The 17809-nt window shown below is 44.6% G+C and overlaps 43 non-coding genes across 43 annotated transcripts; all 43 read left to right on the forward strand.

The window, feature by feature from the left end:
- Positions 1-42: 42 nt before the first annotated feature.
- trnag-gcc (transfer RNA glycine (anticodon GCC)) lies at positions 43-113 on the forward strand. Its single transcript has one exon. It is a non-coding gene; the product is annotated as a tRNA-Gly (tRNA).
- A 521-nt stretch (positions 114-634) lies between these two features.
- On the forward strand, positions 635-706 carry trnad-guc (transfer RNA aspartic acid (anticodon GUC)). Its single transcript has one exon. It is a non-coding gene; the product is annotated as a tRNA-Asp (tRNA).
- Positions 707-825: 119 nt separating this feature from the next.
- On the forward strand, positions 826-896 carry trnag-gcc (transfer RNA glycine (anticodon GCC)). Its single transcript has one exon. It is a non-coding gene; the product is annotated as a tRNA-Gly (tRNA).
- Positions 897-1417: 521 nt separating this feature from the next.
- trnad-guc (transfer RNA aspartic acid (anticodon GUC)) lies at positions 1418-1489 on the forward strand. Its single transcript has one exon. It is a non-coding gene; the product is annotated as a tRNA-Asp (tRNA).
- A 119-nt stretch (positions 1490-1608) lies between these two features.
- On the forward strand, positions 1609-1679 carry trnag-gcc (transfer RNA glycine (anticodon GCC)). Its single transcript has one exon. It is a non-coding gene; the product is annotated as a tRNA-Gly (tRNA).
- Positions 1680-2200: 521 nt separating this feature from the next.
- On the forward strand, positions 2201-2272 carry trnad-guc (transfer RNA aspartic acid (anticodon GUC)). Its single transcript has one exon. It is a non-coding gene; the product is annotated as a tRNA-Asp (tRNA).
- A 119-nt stretch (positions 2273-2391) lies between these two features.
- On the forward strand, positions 2392-2462 carry trnag-gcc (transfer RNA glycine (anticodon GCC)). Its single transcript has one exon. It is a non-coding gene; the product is annotated as a tRNA-Gly (tRNA).
- Positions 2463-2984: 522 nt separating this feature from the next.
- trnad-guc (transfer RNA aspartic acid (anticodon GUC)) lies at positions 2985-3056 on the forward strand. The gene has a single exon. It is a non-coding gene; the product is annotated as a tRNA-Asp (tRNA).
- Positions 3057-3175: 119 nt separating this feature from the next.
- trnag-gcc (transfer RNA glycine (anticodon GCC)) lies at positions 3176-3246 on the forward strand. The gene has a single exon. It is a non-coding gene; the product is annotated as a tRNA-Gly (tRNA).
- Positions 3247-3767: 521 nt separating this feature from the next.
- On the forward strand, positions 3768-3839 carry trnad-guc (transfer RNA aspartic acid (anticodon GUC)). The gene has a single exon. It is a non-coding gene; the product is annotated as a tRNA-Asp (tRNA).
- Positions 3840-3958: 119 nt separating this feature from the next.
- Positions 3959-4029, forward strand: trnag-gcc (transfer RNA glycine (anticodon GCC)). The gene has a single exon. It is a non-coding gene; the product is annotated as a tRNA-Gly (tRNA).
- Positions 4030-4550: 521 nt separating this feature from the next.
- On the forward strand, positions 4551-4622 carry trnad-guc (transfer RNA aspartic acid (anticodon GUC)). The gene has a single exon. It is a non-coding gene; the product is annotated as a tRNA-Asp (tRNA).
- A 119-nt stretch (positions 4623-4741) lies between these two features.
- On the forward strand, positions 4742-4812 carry trnag-gcc (transfer RNA glycine (anticodon GCC)). Its single transcript has one exon. It is a non-coding gene; the product is annotated as a tRNA-Gly (tRNA).
- Positions 4813-5523: 711 nt separating this feature from the next.
- Positions 5524-5594, forward strand: trnag-gcc (transfer RNA glycine (anticodon GCC)). The gene has a single exon. It is a non-coding gene; the product is annotated as a tRNA-Gly (tRNA).
- Positions 5595-6115: 521 nt separating this feature from the next.
- On the forward strand, positions 6116-6187 carry trnad-guc (transfer RNA aspartic acid (anticodon GUC)). Its single transcript has one exon. It is a non-coding gene; the product is annotated as a tRNA-Asp (tRNA).
- A 119-nt stretch (positions 6188-6306) lies between these two features.
- Positions 6307-6377, forward strand: trnag-gcc (transfer RNA glycine (anticodon GCC)). The gene has a single exon. It is a non-coding gene; the product is annotated as a tRNA-Gly (tRNA).
- A 521-nt stretch (positions 6378-6898) lies between these two features.
- Positions 6899-6970, forward strand: trnad-guc (transfer RNA aspartic acid (anticodon GUC)). The gene has a single exon. It is a non-coding gene; the product is annotated as a tRNA-Asp (tRNA).
- Positions 6971-7089: 119 nt separating this feature from the next.
- Positions 7090-7160, forward strand: trnag-gcc (transfer RNA glycine (anticodon GCC)). The gene has a single exon. It is a non-coding gene; the product is annotated as a tRNA-Gly (tRNA).
- A 523-nt stretch (positions 7161-7683) lies between these two features.
- On the forward strand, positions 7684-7755 carry trnad-guc (transfer RNA aspartic acid (anticodon GUC)). The gene has a single exon. It is a non-coding gene; the product is annotated as a tRNA-Asp (tRNA).
- Positions 7756-7874: 119 nt separating this feature from the next.
- On the forward strand, positions 7875-7945 carry trnag-gcc (transfer RNA glycine (anticodon GCC)). The gene has a single exon. It is a non-coding gene; the product is annotated as a tRNA-Gly (tRNA).
- Positions 7946-8466: 521 nt separating this feature from the next.
- On the forward strand, positions 8467-8538 carry trnad-guc (transfer RNA aspartic acid (anticodon GUC)). Its single transcript has one exon. It is a non-coding gene; the product is annotated as a tRNA-Asp (tRNA).
- Positions 8539-8657: 119 nt separating this feature from the next.
- trnag-gcc (transfer RNA glycine (anticodon GCC)) lies at positions 8658-8728 on the forward strand. Its single transcript has one exon. It is a non-coding gene; the product is annotated as a tRNA-Gly (tRNA).
- Positions 8729-9438: 710 nt separating this feature from the next.
- On the forward strand, positions 9439-9509 carry trnag-gcc (transfer RNA glycine (anticodon GCC)). The gene has a single exon. It is a non-coding gene; the product is annotated as a tRNA-Gly (tRNA).
- Positions 9510-10030: 521 nt separating this feature from the next.
- Positions 10031-10102, forward strand: trnad-guc (transfer RNA aspartic acid (anticodon GUC)). Its single transcript has one exon. It is a non-coding gene; the product is annotated as a tRNA-Asp (tRNA).
- Positions 10103-10221: 119 nt separating this feature from the next.
- On the forward strand, positions 10222-10292 carry trnag-gcc (transfer RNA glycine (anticodon GCC)). The gene has a single exon. It is a non-coding gene; the product is annotated as a tRNA-Gly (tRNA).
- Positions 10293-10812: 520 nt separating this feature from the next.
- On the forward strand, positions 10813-10884 carry trnad-guc (transfer RNA aspartic acid (anticodon GUC)). Its single transcript has one exon. It is a non-coding gene; the product is annotated as a tRNA-Asp (tRNA).
- A 119-nt stretch (positions 10885-11003) lies between these two features.
- trnag-gcc (transfer RNA glycine (anticodon GCC)) lies at positions 11004-11074 on the forward strand. Its single transcript has one exon. It is a non-coding gene; the product is annotated as a tRNA-Gly (tRNA).
- Positions 11075-11596: 522 nt separating this feature from the next.
- Positions 11597-11668, forward strand: trnad-guc (transfer RNA aspartic acid (anticodon GUC)). Its single transcript has one exon. It is a non-coding gene; the product is annotated as a tRNA-Asp (tRNA).
- Positions 11669-11787: 119 nt separating this feature from the next.
- trnag-gcc (transfer RNA glycine (anticodon GCC)) lies at positions 11788-11858 on the forward strand. Its single transcript has one exon. It is a non-coding gene; the product is annotated as a tRNA-Gly (tRNA).
- Positions 11859-12379: 521 nt separating this feature from the next.
- trnad-guc (transfer RNA aspartic acid (anticodon GUC)) lies at positions 12380-12451 on the forward strand. Its single transcript has one exon. It is a non-coding gene; the product is annotated as a tRNA-Asp (tRNA).
- Positions 12452-12570: 119 nt separating this feature from the next.
- trnag-gcc (transfer RNA glycine (anticodon GCC)) lies at positions 12571-12641 on the forward strand. Its single transcript has one exon. It is a non-coding gene; the product is annotated as a tRNA-Gly (tRNA).
- Positions 12642-13162: 521 nt separating this feature from the next.
- On the forward strand, positions 13163-13234 carry trnad-guc (transfer RNA aspartic acid (anticodon GUC)). The gene has a single exon. It is a non-coding gene; the product is annotated as a tRNA-Asp (tRNA).
- Positions 13235-13353: 119 nt separating this feature from the next.
- Positions 13354-13424, forward strand: trnag-gcc (transfer RNA glycine (anticodon GCC)). Its single transcript has one exon. It is a non-coding gene; the product is annotated as a tRNA-Gly (tRNA).
- Positions 13425-13945: 521 nt separating this feature from the next.
- trnad-guc (transfer RNA aspartic acid (anticodon GUC)) lies at positions 13946-14017 on the forward strand. Its single transcript has one exon. It is a non-coding gene; the product is annotated as a tRNA-Asp (tRNA).
- A 119-nt stretch (positions 14018-14136) lies between these two features.
- trnag-gcc (transfer RNA glycine (anticodon GCC)) lies at positions 14137-14207 on the forward strand. Its single transcript has one exon. It is a non-coding gene; the product is annotated as a tRNA-Gly (tRNA).
- A 521-nt stretch (positions 14208-14728) lies between these two features.
- On the forward strand, positions 14729-14800 carry trnad-guc (transfer RNA aspartic acid (anticodon GUC)). Its single transcript has one exon. It is a non-coding gene; the product is annotated as a tRNA-Asp (tRNA).
- Positions 14801-14919: 119 nt separating this feature from the next.
- trnag-gcc (transfer RNA glycine (anticodon GCC)) lies at positions 14920-14990 on the forward strand. Its single transcript has one exon. It is a non-coding gene; the product is annotated as a tRNA-Gly (tRNA).
- Positions 14991-15511: 521 nt separating this feature from the next.
- trnad-guc (transfer RNA aspartic acid (anticodon GUC)) lies at positions 15512-15583 on the forward strand. Its single transcript has one exon. It is a non-coding gene; the product is annotated as a tRNA-Asp (tRNA).
- A 119-nt stretch (positions 15584-15702) lies between these two features.
- On the forward strand, positions 15703-15773 carry trnag-gcc (transfer RNA glycine (anticodon GCC)). Its single transcript has one exon. It is a non-coding gene; the product is annotated as a tRNA-Gly (tRNA).
- A 522-nt stretch (positions 15774-16295) lies between these two features.
- trnad-guc (transfer RNA aspartic acid (anticodon GUC)) lies at positions 16296-16367 on the forward strand. Its single transcript has one exon. It is a non-coding gene; the product is annotated as a tRNA-Asp (tRNA).
- A 119-nt stretch (positions 16368-16486) lies between these two features.
- Positions 16487-16557, forward strand: trnag-gcc (transfer RNA glycine (anticodon GCC)). The gene has a single exon. It is a non-coding gene; the product is annotated as a tRNA-Gly (tRNA).
- Positions 16558-17078: 521 nt separating this feature from the next.
- trnad-guc (transfer RNA aspartic acid (anticodon GUC)) lies at positions 17079-17150 on the forward strand. The gene has a single exon. It is a non-coding gene; the product is annotated as a tRNA-Asp (tRNA).
- A 119-nt stretch (positions 17151-17269) lies between these two features.
- Positions 17270-17340, forward strand: trnag-gcc (transfer RNA glycine (anticodon GCC)). The gene has a single exon. It is a non-coding gene; the product is annotated as a tRNA-Gly (tRNA).
- The last annotated feature ends 469 nt before the right edge of the window (positions 17341-17809 follow it).

Raw genomic sequence — 17809 nt, forward strand, 5'->3', positions numbered from 1 at the left:
TGATACGATTTCCAGCCTTTGGGGTTAACTCAGCTTTCCAATGCATTGGTTGTTCAGTGGTAGAATTCTCGCCTGCCACGCGGGAGGCCCGGGTTCGATTCCTGGCCAGTGCAAGAAGTTTCGAACATGAAATTTCGACAAGTACGCAAACCCCGAGGAGGAAATCTGTGTCAGATTGCCAGGCAAACAGAAATCTCTGATCTTGCTCCAATTCTCAACTGACTCTTGAAAAATATGACTTTGCTTTCATTTACAGTTTGGACATTTACTCAATTCTCAGTAGACATTGGTGAGTCCAGTGTGTGAGGTGATTTACTTTGTGCAAGGCATTAGTTGTAAAATGGGAAAGAGTGACAACTGTCTTGAGTTTGACATTTTTGACAATGTCCTGGGATTTCCCACAAACGCCTCTCCTTCTAACTAGTATTGTGTGGCTTGTGAGCGGTATAGAGCAAAATCGACTACATGTACGTGTTTGTGAGAGTCTCAGCTTTCCATAGAGGGGTCATAGTAGGTCCTAGCTCCAACCATTCAGTCTCTACAGATGTTTTTGTTAGAAGGGTTTAAGCCCAACACTCCAAAATTAGGGTTAGTACCAACGCTCCACGTTTTTTCAAAGGCCCAAAGAATCTGCTCCTCGTTAGTATAGTGGTGAGTATCCCCGCCTGTCACGCGGGAGACCGGGGTTCAATTCCCCGACGGGGAGAAAGGACTGCATTTTTTTAGGGTGAACAATGTTGCTGAGCCCACTAAGTGGAAAATATTCTTGGGAAAAAAGCTTTATGATACGATTTCCAGCCTTTGGGGTTAACTCAGCTTTCCAATGCATTGGTTGTTCAGTGGTAGAATTCTCGCCTGCCACGCGGGAGGCCCGGGTTCGATTCCTGGCCAGTGCAAGAAGTTTCGAACATGAAATTTCGACAAGTACGCAAACCCCGAGGAGGAAATCTGTGTCAGATTGCCAGGCAAACAGAAATCTCTGATCTTGCTCCAATTCTCAACTGACTCTTGAAAAATATGACTTTGCTTTCATTTACAGTTTGGACATTTACTCAATTCTCAGTAGACATTGGTGAGTCCAGTGTGTGAGGTGATTTACTTTGTGCAAGGCATTAGTTGTAAAATGGGAAAGAGTGACAACTGTCTTGAGTTTGACATTTTTGACAATGTCCTGGGATTTCCCACAAACGCCTCTCCTTCTAACTAGTATTGTGTGGCTTGTGAGCGGTATAGAGCAAAATCGACTACATGTACGTGTTTGTGAGAGTCTCAGCTTTCCATAGAGGGGTCATAGTAGGTCCTAGCTCCAACCATTCAGTCTCTACAGATGTTTTTGTTAGAAGGGTTTAAGCCCAACACTCCAAAATTAGGGTTAGTACCAACGCTCCACGTTTTTTCTAAGGCCCAAAGAATCTGCTCCTCGTTAGTATAGTGGTGAGTATCCCCGCCTGTCACGCGGGAGACCGGGGTTCAATTCCCCGACGGGGAGAAAGGACTGCATTTTTTTAGGGTGAACAATGTTGCTGAGCCCACTAAGTGGAAAATATTCTTGGGAAAAAAGCTTTATGATACGATTTCCAGCCTTTGGGGTTAACTCAGCTTTCCAATGCATTGGTTGTTCAGTGGTAGAATTCTCGCCTGCCACGCGGGAGGCCCGGGTTCGATTCCTGGCCAGTGCAAGAAGTTTCGAACATGAAATTTCGACAAGTACGCAAACCCCGAGGAGGAAATCTGTGTCAGATTGCCAGGCAAACAGAAATCTCTGATCTTGCTCCAATTCTCAACTGACTCTTGAAAAATATGACTTTGCTTTCATTTACAGTTTGGACATTTACTCAATTCTCAGTAGACATTGGTGAGTCCAGTGTGTGAGGTGATTTACTTTGTGCAAGGCATTAGTTGTAAAATGGGAAAGAGTGACAACTGTCTTGAGTTTGACATTTTTGACAATGTCCTGGGATTTCCCACAAACGCCTCTCCTTCTAACTAGTATTGTGTGGCTTGTGAGCGGTATAGAGCAAAATCGACTACATGTACGTGTTTGTGAGAGTCTCAGCTTTCCATAGAGGGGTCATAGTAGGTCCTAGCTCCAACCATTCAGTCTCTACAGATGTTTTTGTTAGAAGGGTTTAAGCCCAACACTCCAAAATTAGGGTTAGTACCAACGCTCCACGTTTTTTCTAAGGCCCAAAGAATCTGCTCCTCGTTAGTATAGTGGTGAGTATCCCCGCCTGTCACGCGGGAGACCGGGGTTCAATTCCCCGACGGGGAGAAAGGACTGCATTTTTTTAGGGTGAACAATGTTGCTGAGCCCACTAAGTGGAAAATATTCTTGGGAAAAAAGCTTTATGATACGATTTCCAGCCTTTGGGGTTAACTCAGCTTTCCAATGCATTGGTTGTTCAGTGGTAGAATTCTCGCCTGCCACGCGGGAGGCCCGGGTTCGATTCCTGGCCAGTGCAAGAAGTTTCGAACATGAAATTTCGACAAGTACGCAAACCCCCGAGGAGGAAATCTGTGTCAGATTGCCAGGCAAACAGAAATCTCTGATCTTGCTCCAATTCTCAACTGACTCTTGAAAAATATGACTTTGCTTTCATTTACAGTTTGGACATTTACTCAATTCTCAGTAGACATTGGTGAGTCCAGTGTGTGAGGTGATTTACTTTGTGCAAGGCATTAGTTGTAAAATGGGAAAGAGTGACAACTGTCTTGAGTTTGACATTTTTGACAATGTCCTGGGATTTCCCACAAACGCCTCTCCTTCTAACTAGTATTGTGTGGCTTGTGAGCGGTATAGAGCAAAATCGACTACATGTACGTGTTTGTGAGAGTCTCAGCTTTCCATAGAGGGGTCATAGTAGGTCCTAGCTCCAACCATTCAGTCTCTACAGATGTTTTTGTTAGAAGGGTTTAAGCCCAACACTCCAAAATTAGGGTTAGTACCAACGCTCCACGTTTTTTCTAAGGCCCAAAGAATCTGCTCCTCGTTAGTATAGTGGTGAGTATCCCCGCCTGTCACGTGGGAGACCGGGGTTCAATTCCCCGACGGGGAGAAAGGACTGCATTTTTTTAGGGTGAACAATGTTGCTGAGCCCACTAAGTGGAAAATATTCTTGGGAAAAAAGCTTTATGATACGATTTCCAGCCTTTGGGGTTAACTCAGCTTTCCAATGCATTGGTTGTTCAGTGGTAGAATTCTCGCCTGCCACGCGGGAGGCCCGGGTTCGATTCCTGGCCAGTGCAAGAAGTTTCGAACATGAAATTTCGACAAGTACGCAAACCCCGAGGAGGAAATCTGTGTCAGATTGCCAGGCAAACAGAAATCTCTGATCTTGCTCCAATTCTCAACTGACTCTTGAAAAATATGACTTTGCTTTCATTTACAGTTTGGACATTTACTCAATTCTCAGTAGACATTGGTGAGTCCAGTGTGTGAGGTGATTTACTTTGTGCAAGGCATTAGTTGTAAAATGGGAAAGAGTGACAACTGTCTTGAGTTTGACATTTTTGACAATGTCCTGGGATTTCCCACAAACGCCTCTCCTTCTAACTAGTATTGTGTGGCTTGTGAGCGGTATAGAGCAAAATCGACTACATGTACGTGTTTGTGAGAGTCTCAGCTTTCCATAGAGGGGTCATAGTAGGTCCTAGCTCCAACCATTCAGTCTCTACAGATGTTTTTGTTAGAAGGGTTTAAGCCCAACACTCCAAAATTAGGGTTAGTACCAACGCTCCACGTTTTTTCTAAGGCCCAAAGAATCTGCTCCTCGTTAGTATAGTGGTGAGTATCCCCGCCTGTCACGTGGGAGACCGGGGTTCAATTCCCCGACGGGGAGAAAGGACTGCATTTTTTTAGGGTGAACAATGTTGCTGAGCCCACTAAGTGGAAAATATTCTTGGGAAAAAAGCTTTATGATACGATTTCCAGCCTTTGGGGTTAACTCAGCTTTCCAATGCATTGGTTGTTCAGTGGTAGAATTCTCGCCTGCCACGCGGGAGGCCCGGGTTCGATTCCTGGCCAGTGCAAGAAGTTTCGAACATGAAATTTCGACAAGTACGCAAACCCCGAGGAGGAAATCTGTGTCAGATTGCCAGGCAAACAGAAATCTCTGATCTTGCTCCAATTCTCAACTGACTCTTGAAAAATATGACTTTGCTTTCATTTACAGTTTGGACATTTACTCAATTCTCAGTAGACATTGGTGAGTCCAGTGTGTGAGGTGATTTACTTTGTGCAAGGCATTAGTTGTAAAATGGGAAAGAGTGACAACTGTCTTGAGTTTGACATTTTTGACAATGTCCTGGGATTTCCCACAAACGCCTCTCCTTCTAACTAGTATTGTGTGGCTTGTGAGCGGTATAGAGCAAAATCGACTACATGTACGTGTTTGTGAGAGTCTCAGCTTTCCATAGAGGGGTCATAGTAGGTCCTAGCTCCAACCATTCAGTCTCTACAGATGTTTTTGTTAGAAGGGTTTAAGCCCAACACTCCAAAATTAGGGTTAGTACCAACGCTCCACGTTTTTTCTAAGGCCCAAAGAATCTGCTCCTCGTTAGTATAGTGGTGAGTATCCCCGCCTGTCACGCGGGAGACCGGGGTTCAATTCCCCGACGGGGAGAAAGGACTGCATTTTTTTAGGGTGAACAATGTTGCTGAGCCCACTAAGTGGAAAATATTCTTGGGAAAAAAGCTTTATGATACGATTTCCAGCCTTTGGGGTTAACTCAGCTTTCCAATGCATTGGTTGTTCAGTGGTAGAATTCTCGCCTGCCACGCGGGAGGCCCGGGTTCGATTCCTGGCCAGTGCAAGAAGTTTCGAACATGAAATTTCGACAAGTACGCAAACCCCGAGGAGGAAATCTGTGTCAGATTGCCAGGCAAACAGAAATCTCTGATCTTGCTCCAATTCTCAACTGACTCTTGAAAAATATGACTTTGCTTTCATTTACAGTTTGGACATTTACTCAATTCTCAGTAGACATTGGTGAGTCCAGTGTGTGAGGTGATTTACTTTGTGCAAGGCATTAGTTGTAAAATGGGAAAGAGTGACAACTGTCTTGAGTTTGACATTTTTGACAATGTCCTGGGATTTCCCACAAACGCCTCTCCTTCTAACTAGTATTGTGTGGCTTGTGAGCGGTATAGAGCAAAATCGACTACATGTACGTGTTTGTGAGAGTCTCAGCTTTCCATAGAGGGGTCATAGTAGGTCCTAGCTCCAACCATTCAGTCTCTACAGATGTTTTTGTTAGAAGGGTTTAAGCCCAACACTCCAAAATTAGGGTTAGTACCAACGCTCCACGTTTTTTCTAAGGCCCAAAGAATCTGCTCCTCGTTAGTATAGTGGTGAGTATCCCCGCCTGTCACGTGGGAGACCGGGTTCAATTCCCCGACGGGGAGAAAGGACTGCATTTTTTTAGGGTGAACAATGTTGCTGAGCCCACTAAGTGGAAAATATTCTTGGGAAAAAAGCTTTATGATACGATTTCCAGCCTTTGGGGTTAACTCAGCTTTCCAATGCATTGGTTGTTCAGTGGTAGAATTCTCGCCTGCCACGCGGGAGGCCCGGGTTCGATTCCTGGCCAGTGCAAGAAGTTTCGAACATGAAATTTCGACAAGTACGCAAACCCCGAGGAGGAAATCTGTGTCAGATTGCCAGGCAAACAGAAATCTCTGATCTTGCTCCAATTCTCAACTGACTCTTGAAAAATATGACTTTGCTTTCATTTACAGTTTGGACATTTACTCAATTCTCAGTAGACATTGGTGAGTCCAGTGTGTGAGGTGATTTACTTTGTGCAAGGCATTAGTTGTAAAATGGGAAAGAGTGACAACTGTCTTGAGTTTGACATTTTTGACAATGTCCTGGGATTTCCCACAAACGCCTCTCCTTCTAACTAGTATTGTGTGGCTTGTGAGCGGTATAGAGCAAAATCGACTACATGTACGTGTTTGTGAGAGTCTCAGCTTTCCATAGAGGGGTCATAGTAGGTCCTAGCTCCAACCATTCAGTCTCTACAGATGTTTTTGTTAGAAGGGTTTAAGCCCAACACTCCAAAATTAGGGTTAGTACCAACGCTCCACGTTTTTTCTAAGGCCCAAAGAATCTGCTCCTCGTTAGTATAGTGGTGAGTATCCCCGCCTGTCACGCGGGAGACCGGGGTTCAATTCCCCGACGGGGAGAAAGGACTGCATTTTTTTAGGGTGAACAATGTTGCTGAGCCCACTAAGTGGAAAATATTCTTGGGAAAAAAGCTTTATGATACGATTTCCAGCCTTTGGGGTTAACTCAGCTTTCCAATGCATTGGTTGTTCAGTGGTAGAATTCTCGCCTGCCACGCGGGAGGCCCGGGTTCGATTCCTGGCCAGTGCAAGAAGTTTCGAACATGAAATTTCGACAAGTACGCAAACCCCGAGGAGGAAATCTGTGTCAGATTGCCAGGCAAACAGAAATCTCTGATCTTGCTCCAATTCTCAACTGACTCTTGAAAAATATGACTTTGCTTTCATTTACAGTTTGGACATTTACTCAATTCTCAGTAGACATTGGTGAGTCCAGTGTGTGAGGTGATTTACTTTGTGCAAGGCATTAGTTGTAAAATGGGAAAGAGTGACAACTGTCTTGAGTTTGACATTTTTGACAATGTCCTGGGATTTCCCACAAACGCCTCTCCTTCTAACTAGTATTGTGTGGCTTGTGAGCGGTATAGAGCAAAATCGACTACATGTACGTGTTTGTGAGAGTCTCAGCTTTCCATAGAGGGGTCATAGTAGGTCCTAGCTCCAACCATTCAGTCTCTACAGATGTTTTTGTTAGAAGGGTTTAAGCCCAACACTCCAAAATTAGGGTTAGTACCAACGCTCCACGTTTTTTCTAAGGCCCAAAGAATCTGCTCCTCGTTAGTATAGTGGTGAGTATCCCCGCCTGTCACGCGGGAGACCGGGGTTCAATTCCCCGACGGGGAGAAAGGACTGCATTTTTTTAGGGTGAACAATGTTGCTGAGCCCACTAAGTGGAAAATATTCTTGGGAAAAAAGCTTTATGATACGATTTCCAGCCTTTGGGGTTAACTCAGCTTTCCAATGCATTGGTTGTTCAGTGGTAGAATTCTCGCCTGCCACGCGGGAGGCCCGGGTTCGATTCCTGGCCAGTGCAAGAAGTTTCGAACATGAAATTTCGACAAGTACGCAAACCCCGAGGAGGAAATCTGTGTCAGATTGCCAGGCAAACAGAAATCTCTGATCTTGCTCCAATTCTCAACTGACTCTTGAAAAATATGACTTTGCTTTCATTTACAGTTTGGACATTTACTCAATTCTCAGTAGACATTGGTGAGTCCAGTGTGTGTGAGGTGATTTACTTTGTGCAAGGCATTAGTTGTAAAATGGGAAAGAGTGACAACTGTCTTGAGTTTGACATTTTTGACAATGTCCTGGGATTTCCCACAAACGCCTCTCCTTCTAACTAGTATTGTGTGGCTTGTGAGCGGTATAGAGCAAAATCGACTACATGTACGTGTTTGTGAGAGTCTCAGCTTTCCATAGAGGGGTCATAGTAGGTCCTAGCTCCAACCATTCAGTCTCTACAGATGTTTTTGTTAGAAGGGTTTAAGCCCAACACTCCAAAATTAGGGTTAGTACCAACGCTCCACGTTTTTTCTAAGGCCCAAAGAATCTGCTCCTCGTTAGTATAGTGGTGAGTATCCCCGCCTGTCACGCGGGAGACCGGGGTTCAATTCCCCGACGGGGAGAAAGGACTGCATTTTTTTAGGGTGAACAATGTTGCTGAGCCCACTAAGTGGAAAATATTCTTGGGAAAAAAGCTTTATGATACGATTTCCAGCCTTTGGGGTTAACTCAGCTTTCCAATGCATTGGTTGTTCAGTGGTAGAATTCTCGCCTGCCACGCGGGAGGCCCGGGTTCGATTCCTGGCCAGTGCAAGAAGTTTCGAACATGAAATTTCGACAAGTACGCAAACCCCGAGGAGGAAATCTGTGTCAGATTGCCAGGCAAACAGAAATCTCTGATCTTGCTCCAATTCTCAACTGACTCTTGAAAAATATGACTTTGCTTTCATTTACAGTTTGGACATTTACTCAATTCTCAGTAGACATTGGTGAGTCCAGTGTGTGAGGTGATTTACTTTGTGCAAGGCATTAGTTGTAAAATGGGAAAGAGTGACAACTGTCTTGAGTTTGACATTTTTGACAATGTCCTGGGATTTCCCACAAACGCCTCTCCTTCTAACTAGTATTGTGTGGCTTGTGAGCGGTATAGAGCAAAATCGACTACATGTACGTGTTTGTGAGAGTCTCAGCTTTCCATAGAGGGGTCATAGTAGGTCCTAGCTCCAACCATTCAGTCTCTACAGATGTTTTTGTTAGAAGGGTTTAAGCCCAACACTCCAAAATTAGGGTTAGTACCAACGCTCCACGTTTTTTCTAAGGCCCAAAGAATCTGCTCCTCGTTAGTATAGTGGTGAGTATCCCCGCCTGTCACGTGGGAGACCGGGGTTCAATTCCCCGACGGGGAGAAAGGACTGCATTTTTTTAGGGTGAACAATGTTGCTGAGCCCACTAAGTGGAAAATATTCTTGGGAAAAAAGCTTTATGATACGATTTCCAGCCTTTGGGGTTAACTCAGCTTTCCAATGCATTGGTTGTTCAGTGGTAGAATTCTCGCCTGCCACGCGGGAGGCCCGGGTTCGATTCCTGGCCAGTGCAAGAAGTTTCGAACATGAAATTTCGACAAGTACGCAAACCCCGAGGAGGAAATCTGTGTCAGATTGCCAGGCAAACAGAAATCTCTGATCTTGCTCCAATTCTCAACTGACTCTTGAAAAATATGACTTTGCTTTCATTTACAGTTTGGACATTTACTCAATTCTCAGTAGACATTGGTGAGTCCAGTGTGTGAGGTGATTTACTTTGTGCAAGGCATTAGTTGTAAAATGGGAAAGAGTGACAACTGTCTTGAGTTTGACATTTTTGACAATGTCCTGGGATTTCCCACAAACGCCTCTCCTTCTAACTAGTATTGTGTGGCTTGTGAGCGGTATAGAGCAAAATCGACTACATGTACGTGTTTGTGAGAGTCTCAGCTTTCCATAGAGGGGTCATAGTAGGTCCTAGCTCCAACCATTCAGTCTCTACAGATGTTTTTGTTAGAAGGGTTTAAGCCCAACACTCCAAAATTAGGGTTAGTACCAACGCTCCACGTTTTTTCTAAGGCCCAAAGAATCTGCTCCTCGTTAGTATAGTGGTGAGTATCCCCGCCTGTCACGTGGGAGACCGGGGTTCAATCCCGACGGGGAGAAAGGACTGCATTTTTTTAGGGTGAACAATGTTGCTGAGCCCACTAAGTGGAAAATATTCTTGGGAAAAAAGCTTTATGATACGATTTCCAGCCTTTGGGGTTAACTCAGCTTTCCAATGCATTGGTTGTTCAGTGGTAGAATTCTCGCCTGCCACGCGGGAGGCCCGGGTTCGATTCCTGGCCAGTGCAAGAAGTTTCGAACATGAAATTTCGACAAGTACGCAAACCCCGAGGAGGAAATCTGTGTCAGATTGCCAGGCAAACAGAAATCTCTGATCTTGCTCCAATTCTCAACTGACTCTTGAAAAATATGACTTTGCTTTCATTTACAGTTTGGACATTTACTCAATTCTCAGTAGACATTGGTGAGTCCAGTGTGTGAGGTGATTTACTTTGTGCAAGGCATTAGTTGTAAAATGGGAAAGAGTGACAACTGTCTTGAGTTTGACATTTTTGACAATGTCCTGGGATTTCCCACAAACGCCTCTCCTTCTAACTAGTATTGTGTGGCTTGTGAGCGGTATAGAGCAAAATCGACTACATGTACGTGTTTGTGAGAGTCTCAGCTTTCCATAGAGGGGTCATAGTAGGTCCTAGCTCCAACCATTCAGTCTCTACAGATGTTTTTGTTAGAAGGGTTTAAGCCCAACACTCCAAAATTAGGGTTAGTACCAACGCTCCACGTTTTTTCTAAGGCCCAAAGAATCTGCTCCTCGTTAGTATAGTGGTGAGTATCCCCGCCTGTCACGTGGGAGACCGGGGTTCAATTCCCCGACGGGGAGAAAGGACTGCATTTTTTTAGGGTGAACAATGTTGCTGAGCCCACTAAGTGGAAAATATTCTTGGGAAAAAAGCTTTATGATACGATTTCCAGCCTTTGGGGTTAACTCAGCTTTCCAATGCATTGGTTGTTCAGTGGTAGAATTCTCGCCTGCCACGCGGGAGGCCCGGGTTCGATTCCTGGCCAGTGCAAGAAGTTTCGAACATGAAATTTCGACAAGTACGCAAACCCCGAGGAGGAAATCTGTGTCAGATTGCCAGGCAAACAGAAATCTCTGATCTTGCTCCAATTCTCAACTGACTCTTGAAAAATATGACTTTGCTTTCATTTACAGTTTGGACATTTACTCAATTCTCAGTAGACATTGGTGAGTCCAGTGTGTGAGGTGATTTACTTTGTGCAAGGCATTAGTTGTAAAATGGGAAAGAGTGACAACTGTCTTGAGTTTGACATTTTTGACAATGTCCTGGGATTTCCCACAAACGCCTCTCCTTCTAACTAGTATTGTGTGGCTTGTGAGCGGTATAGAGCAAAATCGACTACATGTACGTGTTTGTGAGAGTCTCAGCTTTCCATAGAGGGGTCATAGTAGGTCCTAGCTCCAACCATTCAGTCTCTACAGATGTTTTTGTTAGAAGGGTTTAAGCCCAACACTCCAAAATTAGGGTTAGTACCAACTCCCACGTTTTTTCTAAGGCCCAAAGAATCTGCTCCTCGTTAGTATAGTGGTGAGTATCCCCGCCTGTCACGTGGGAGACCGGGGTTCAATTCCCCGACGGGGAGAAAGGACTGCATTTTTTTAGGGTGAACAATGTTGCTGAGCCCACTAAGTGGAAAATATTCTTGGGAAAAAAGCTTTATGATACGATTTCCAGCCTTTGGGGTTAACTCAGCTTTCCAATGCATTGGTTGTTCAGTGGTAGAATTCTCGCCTGCCACGCGGGAGGCCCGGGTTCGATTCCTGGCCAGTGCAAGAAGTTTCGAACATGAAATTTCGACAAGTACGCAAACCCCCGAGGAGGAAATCTGTGTCAGATTGCCAGGCAAACAGAAATCTCTGATCTTGCTCCAATTCTCAACTGACTCTTGAAAAATATGACTTTGCTTTCATTTACAGTTTGGACATTTACTCAATTCTCAGTAGACATTGGTGAGTCCAGTGTGTGAGGTGATTTACTTTGTGCAAGGCATTAGTTGTAAAATGGGAAAAAGTGACAACTGTCTTTAGTTTGACATTTTTGACAATGTCCTGGGATTTCCCACAAACGCCTCTCCTTCTAACTAGTATTGTGTGGCTTGTGAGCGGTATAGAGCAAAATCGACTACATGTACGTGTTTGTGAGAGTCTCAGCTTTCCATAGAGGGGTCATAGTAGGTCCTAGCTCCAACCATTCAGTCTCTACAGATGTTTTTGTTAGAAGGGTTTAAGCCCAACACTCCAAAATTAGGGTTAGTACCAACGCTCCACGTTTTTTCTAAGGCCCAAAGAATCTGCTCCTCGTTAGTATAGTGGTGAGTATCCCCGCCTGTCACGCGGGAGACCGGGGTTCAATTCCCCGACGGGGAGAAAGGACTGCATTTTTTTAGGGTGAACAATGTTGCTGAGCCCACTAAGTGGAAAATATTCTTGGGAAAAAAGCTTTATGATACGATTTCCAGCCTTTGGGGTTAACTCAGCTTTCCAATGCATTGGTTGTTCAGTGGTAGAATTCTCGCCTGCCACGCGGGAGGCCCGGGTTCGATTCCTGGCCAGTGCAAGAAGTTTCGAACATGAAATTTCGACAAGTACGCAAACCCCGAGGAGGAAATCTGTGTCAGATTGCCAGGCAAACAGAAATCTCTGATCTTGCTCCAATTCTCAACTGACTCTTGAAAAATATGACTTTGCTTTCATTTACAGTTTGGACATTTACTCAATTCTCAGTAGACATTGGTGAGTCCAGTGTGTGAGGTGATTTACTTTGTGCAAGGCATTAGTTGTAAAATGGGAAAGAGTGACAACTGTCTTGAGTTTGACATTTTTGACAATGTCCTGGGATTTCCCACAAACGCCTCTCCTTCTAACTAGTATTGTGTGGCTTGTGAGCGGTATAGAGCAAAATCGACTACATGTACGTGTTTGTGAGAGTCTCAGCTTTCCATAGAGGGGTCATAGTAGGTCCTAGCTCCAACCATTCAGTCTCTACAGATGTTTTTGTTAGAAGGGTTTAAGCCCAACACTCCAAAATTAGGGTTAGTACCAACGCTCCACGTTTTTTCTAAGGCCCAAAGAATCTGCTCCTCGTTAGTATAGTGGTGAGTATCCCCGCCTGTCACGTGGGAGACCGGGGTTCAATTCCCCGACGGGGAGAAAGGACTGCATTTTTTTAGGGTGAACAATGTTGCTGAGCCCACTAAGTGGAAAATATTCTTGGGAAAAAAGCTTTATGATACGATTTCCAGCCTTTGGGGTTAACTCAGCTTTCCAATGCATTGGTTGTTCAGTGGTAGAATTCTCGCCTGCCACGCGGGAGGCCCGGGTTCGATTCCTGGCCAGTGCAAGAAGTTTCGAACATGAAATTTCGACAAGTACGCAAACCCCGAGGAGGAAATCTGTGTCAGATTGCCAGGCAAACAGAAATCTCTGATCTTGCTCCAATTCTCAACTGACTCTTGAAAAATATGACTTTGCTTTCATTTACAGTTTGGACATTTACTCAATTCTCAGTAGACATTGGTGAGTCCAGTGTGTGAGGTGATTTACTTTGTGCAAGGCATTAGTTGTAAAATGGGAAAGAGTGACAACTGTCTTGAGTTTGACATTTTTGACAATGTCCTGGGATTTCCCACAAACGCCTCTCCTTCTAACTAGTATTGTGTGGCTTGTGAGCGGTATAGAGCAAAATCGACTACATGTACGTGTTTGTGAGAGTCTCAGCTTTCCATAGAGGGGTCATAGTAGGTCCTAGCTCCAACCATTCAGTCTCTACAGATGTTTTTGTTAGAAGGGTTTAAGCCCAACACTCCAAAATTAGGGTTAGTACCAACGCTCCACGTTTTTTCTAAGGCCCAAAGAATCTGCTCCTCGTTAGTATAGTGGTGAGTATCCCCGCCTGTCACGTGGGAGACCGGGGTTCAATTCCCCGACGGGGAGAAAGGACTGCATTTTTTTAGGGTGAACAATGTTGCTGAGCCCACTAAGTGGAAAATATTCTTGGGAAAAAAGCTTTATGATACGATTTCCAGCCTTTGGGGTTAACTCAGCTTTCCAATGCATTGGTTGTTCAGTGGTAGAATTCTCGCCTGCCACGCGGGAGGCCCGGGTTCGATTCCTGGCCAGTGCAAGAAGTTTCGAACATGAAATTTCGACAAGTACGCAAACCCCGAGGAGGAAATCTGTGTCAGATTGCCAGGCAAACAGAAATCTCTGATCTTGCTCCAATTCTCAACTGACTCTTGAAAAATATGACTTTGCTTTCATTTACAGTTTGGACATTTACTCAATTCTCAGTAGACATTGGTGAGTCCAGTGTGTGAGGTGATTTACTTTGTGCAAGGCATTAGTTGTAAAATGGGAAAGAGTGACAACTGTCTTGAGTTTGACATTTTTGACAATGTCCTGGGATTTCCCACAAACGCCTCTCCTTCTAACTAGTATTGTGTGGCTTGTGAGCGGTATAGAGCAAAATCGACTACATGTACGTGTTTGTGAGAGTCTCAGCTTTCCATAGAGGGGTCATAGTAGGTCCTAGCTCCAACCATTCAGTCTCTACAGATGTTTTTGTTAGAAGGGTTTAAGCCCAACACTCCAAAATTAGGGTTAGTACCAACGCTCCACGTTTTTTCTAAGGCCCAAAGAATCTGCTCCTCGTTAGTATAGTGGTGAGTATCCCCGCCTGTCACGTGGGAGACCGGGGTTCAATTCCCCGACGGGGAGAAAGGACTGCATTTTTTTAGGGTGAACAATGTTGCTGAGCCCACTAAGTGGAAAATATTCTTGGGAAAAAAGCTTTATGATACGATTTCCAGCCTTTGGGGTTAACTCAGCTTTCCAATGCATTGGTTGTTCAGTGGTAGAATTCTCGCCTGCCACGCGGGAGGCCCGGGTTCGATTCCTGGCCAGTGCAAGAAGTTTCGAACATGAAATTTCGACAAGTACGCAAACCCCGAGGAGGAAATCTGTGTCAGATTGCCAGGCAAACAGAAATCTCTGATCTTGCTCCAATTCTCAACTGACTCTTGAAAAATATGACTTTGCTTTCATTTACAGTTTGGACATTTACTCAATTCTCAGTAGACATTGGTGAGTCCAGTGTGTGAGGTGATTTACTTTGTGCAAGGCATTAGTTGTAAAATGGGAAAGAGTGACAACTGTCTTGAGTTTGACATTTTTGACAATGTCCTGGGATTTCCCACAAACGCCTCTCCTTCTAACTAGTATTGTGTGGCTTGTGAGCGGTATAGAGCAAAATCGACTACATGTACGTGTTTGTGAGAGTCTCAGCTTTCCATAGAGGGGTCATAGTAGGTCCTAGCTCCAACCATTCAGTCTCTACAGATGTTTTTGTTAGAAGGGTTTAAGCCCAACACTCCAAAATTAGGGTTAGTACCAACGCTCCACGTTTTTTCTAAGGCCCAAAGAATCTGCTCCTCGTTAGTATAGTGGTGAGTATCCCCGCCTGTCACGCGGGAGACCGGGGTTCAATTCCCCGACGGGGAGAAAGGACTGCATTTTTTTAGGGTGAACAATGTTGCTGAGCCCACTAAGTGGAAAATATTCTTGGGAAAAAAGCTTTATGATACGATTTCCAGCCTTTGGGGTTAACTCAGCTTTCCAATGCATTGGTTGTTCAGTGGTAGAATTCTCGCCTGCCACGCGGGAGGCCCGGGTTCGATTCCTGGCCAGTGCAAGAAGTTTCGAACATGAAATTTCGACAAGTACGCAAACCCCGAGGAGGAAATCTGTGTCAGATTGCCAGGCAAACAGAAATCTCTGATCTTGCTCCAATTCTCAACTGACTCTTGAAAAATATGACTTTGCTTTCATTTACAGTTTGGACATTTACTCAATTCTCAGTAGACATTGGTGAGTCCAGTGTGTGAGGTGATTTACTTTGTGCAAGGCATTAGTTGTAAAATGGGAAAGAGTGACAACTGTCTTGAGTTTGACATTTTTGACAATGTCCTGGGATTTCCCACAAACGCCTCTCCTTCTAACTAGTATTGTGTGGCTTGTGAGCGGTATAGAGCAAAATCGACTACATGTACGTGTTTGTGAGAGTCTCAGCTTTCCATAGAGGGGTCATAGTAGGTCCTAGCTCCAACCATTCAGTCTCTACAGATGTTTTTGTTAGAAGGGTTTAAGCCCAACACTCCAAAATTAGGGTTAGTACCAACGCTCCACGTTTTTTCTAAGGCCCAAAGAATCTGCTCCTCGTTAGTATAGTGGTGAGTATCCCCGCCTGTCACGTGGGAGACCGGGGTTCAATTCCCCGACGGGGAGAAAGGACTGCATTTTTTTAGGGTGAACAATGTTGCTGAGCCCACTAAGTGGAAAATATTCTTGGGAAAAAAGCTTTATGATACGATTTCCAGCCTTTGGGGTTAACTCAGCTTTCCAATGCATTGGTTGTTCAGTGGTAGAATTCTCGCCTGCCACGCGGGAGGCCCGGGTTCGATTCCTGGCCAGTGCAAGAAGTTTCGAACATGAAATTTCGACAAGTACGCAAACCCCCGAGGAGGAAATCTGTGTCAGATTGCCAGGCAAACAGAAATCTCTGATCTTGCTCCAATTCTCAACTGACTCTTGAAAAATATGACTTTGCTTTCATTTACAGTTTGGACATTTACTCAATTCTCAGTAGACATTGGTGAGTCCAGTGTGTGAGGTGATTTACTTTGTGCAAGGCATTAGTTGTAAAATGGGAAAGAGTGACAACTGTCTTGAGTTTGACATTTTTGACAATGTCCTGGGATTTCCCACAAACGCCTCTCCTTCTAACTAGTATTGTGTGGCTTGTGAGCGGTATAGAGCAAAATCGACTACATGTACGTGTTTGTGAGAGTCTCAGCTTTCCATAGAGGGGTCATAGTAGGTCCTAGCTCCAACCATTCAGTCTCTACAGATGTTTTTGTTAGAAGGGTTTAAGCCCAACACTCCAAAATTAGGGTTAGTACCAACGCTCCACGTTTTTTCTAAGGCCCAAAGAATCTGCTCCTCGTTAGTATAGTGGTGAGTATCCCCGCCTGTCACGTGGGAGACCGGGGTTCAATTCCCCGACGGGGAGAAAGGACTGCATTTTTTTAGGGTGAACAATGTTGCTGAGCCCACTAAGTGGAAAATATTCTTGGGAAAAAAGCTTTATGATACGATTTCCAGCCTTTGGGGTTAACTCAGCTTTCCAATGCATTGGTTGTTCAGTGGTAGAATTCTCGCCTGCCACGCGGGAGGCCCGGGTTCGATTCCTGGCCAGTGCAAGAAGTTTCGAACATGAAATTTCGACAAGTACGCAAACCCCGAGGAGGAAATCTGTGTCAGATTGCCAGGCAAACAGAAATCTCTGATCTTGCTCCAATTCTCAACTGACTCTTGAAAAATATGACTTTGCTTTCATTTACAGTTTGGACATTTACTCAATTCTCAGTAGACATTGGTGAGTCCAGTGTGTGAGGTGATTTACTTTGTGCAAGGCATTAGTTGTAAAATGGGAAAGAGTGACAACTGTCTTGAGTTTGACATTTTTGACAATGTCCTGGGATTTCCCACAAACGCCTCTCCTTCTAACTAGTATTGTGTGGCTTGTGAGCGGTATAGAGCAAAATCGACTACATGTACGTGTTTGTGAGAGTCTCAGCTTTCCATAGAGGGGTCATAGTAGGTCCTAGCTCCAACCATTCAGTCTCTACAGATGTTTTTGTTAGAAGGGTTTAAGCCCAACACTCCAAAATTAGGGTTAGTACCAACGCTCCACGTTTTTTCTAAGGCCCAAAGAATCTGCTCCTCGTTAGTATAGTGGTGAGTATCCCCGCCTGTCACGTGGGAGACCGGGGTTCAATTCCCCGACGGGGAGAAAGGACTGCATTTTTTTAGGGTGAACAATGTTGCTGAGCCCACTAAGTGGAAAATATTCTTGGGAAAAAAGCTTTATGATACGATTTCCAGCCTTTGGGGTTAACTCAGCTTTCCAATGCATTGGTTGTTCAGTGGTAGAATTCTCGCCTGCCACGCGGGAGGCCCGGGTTCGATTCCTGGCCAGTGCAAGAAGTTTCGAACATGAAATTTCGACAAGTACGCAAACCCCGAGGAGGAAATCTGTGTCAGATTGCCAGGCAAACAGAAATCTCTGATCTTGCTCCAATTCTCAACTGACTCTTGAAAAATATGACTTTGCTTTCATTTACAGTTTGGACATTTACTCAATTCTCAGTAGACATTGGTGAGTCCAGTGTGTGAGGTGATTTACTTTGTGCAAGGCATTAGTTGTAAAATGGGAAAGAGTGACAACTGTCTTGAGTTTGACATTTTTGACAATGTCCTGGGATTTCCCACAAACGCCTCTCCTTCTAACTAGTATTGTGTGGCTTGTGAGCGGTATAGAGCAAAATCGACTACATGTACGTGTTTGTGAGAGTCTCAGCTTTCCATAGAGGGGTCATAGTAGGTCCTAGCTCCAACCATTCAGTCTCTACAGATGTTTTTGTTAGAAGGGTTTAAGCCCAACACTCCAAA

Source organism: Oncorhynchus masou, chromosome 28, assembly GCF_036934945.1.
Source record: "Oncorhynchus masou masou isolate Uvic2021 chromosome 28, UVic_Omas_1.1, whole genome shotgun sequence".
NCBI classification, from domain to species: Eukaryota; Metazoa; Chordata; class Actinopteri; order Salmoniformes; family Salmonidae; genus Oncorhynchus; species Oncorhynchus masou.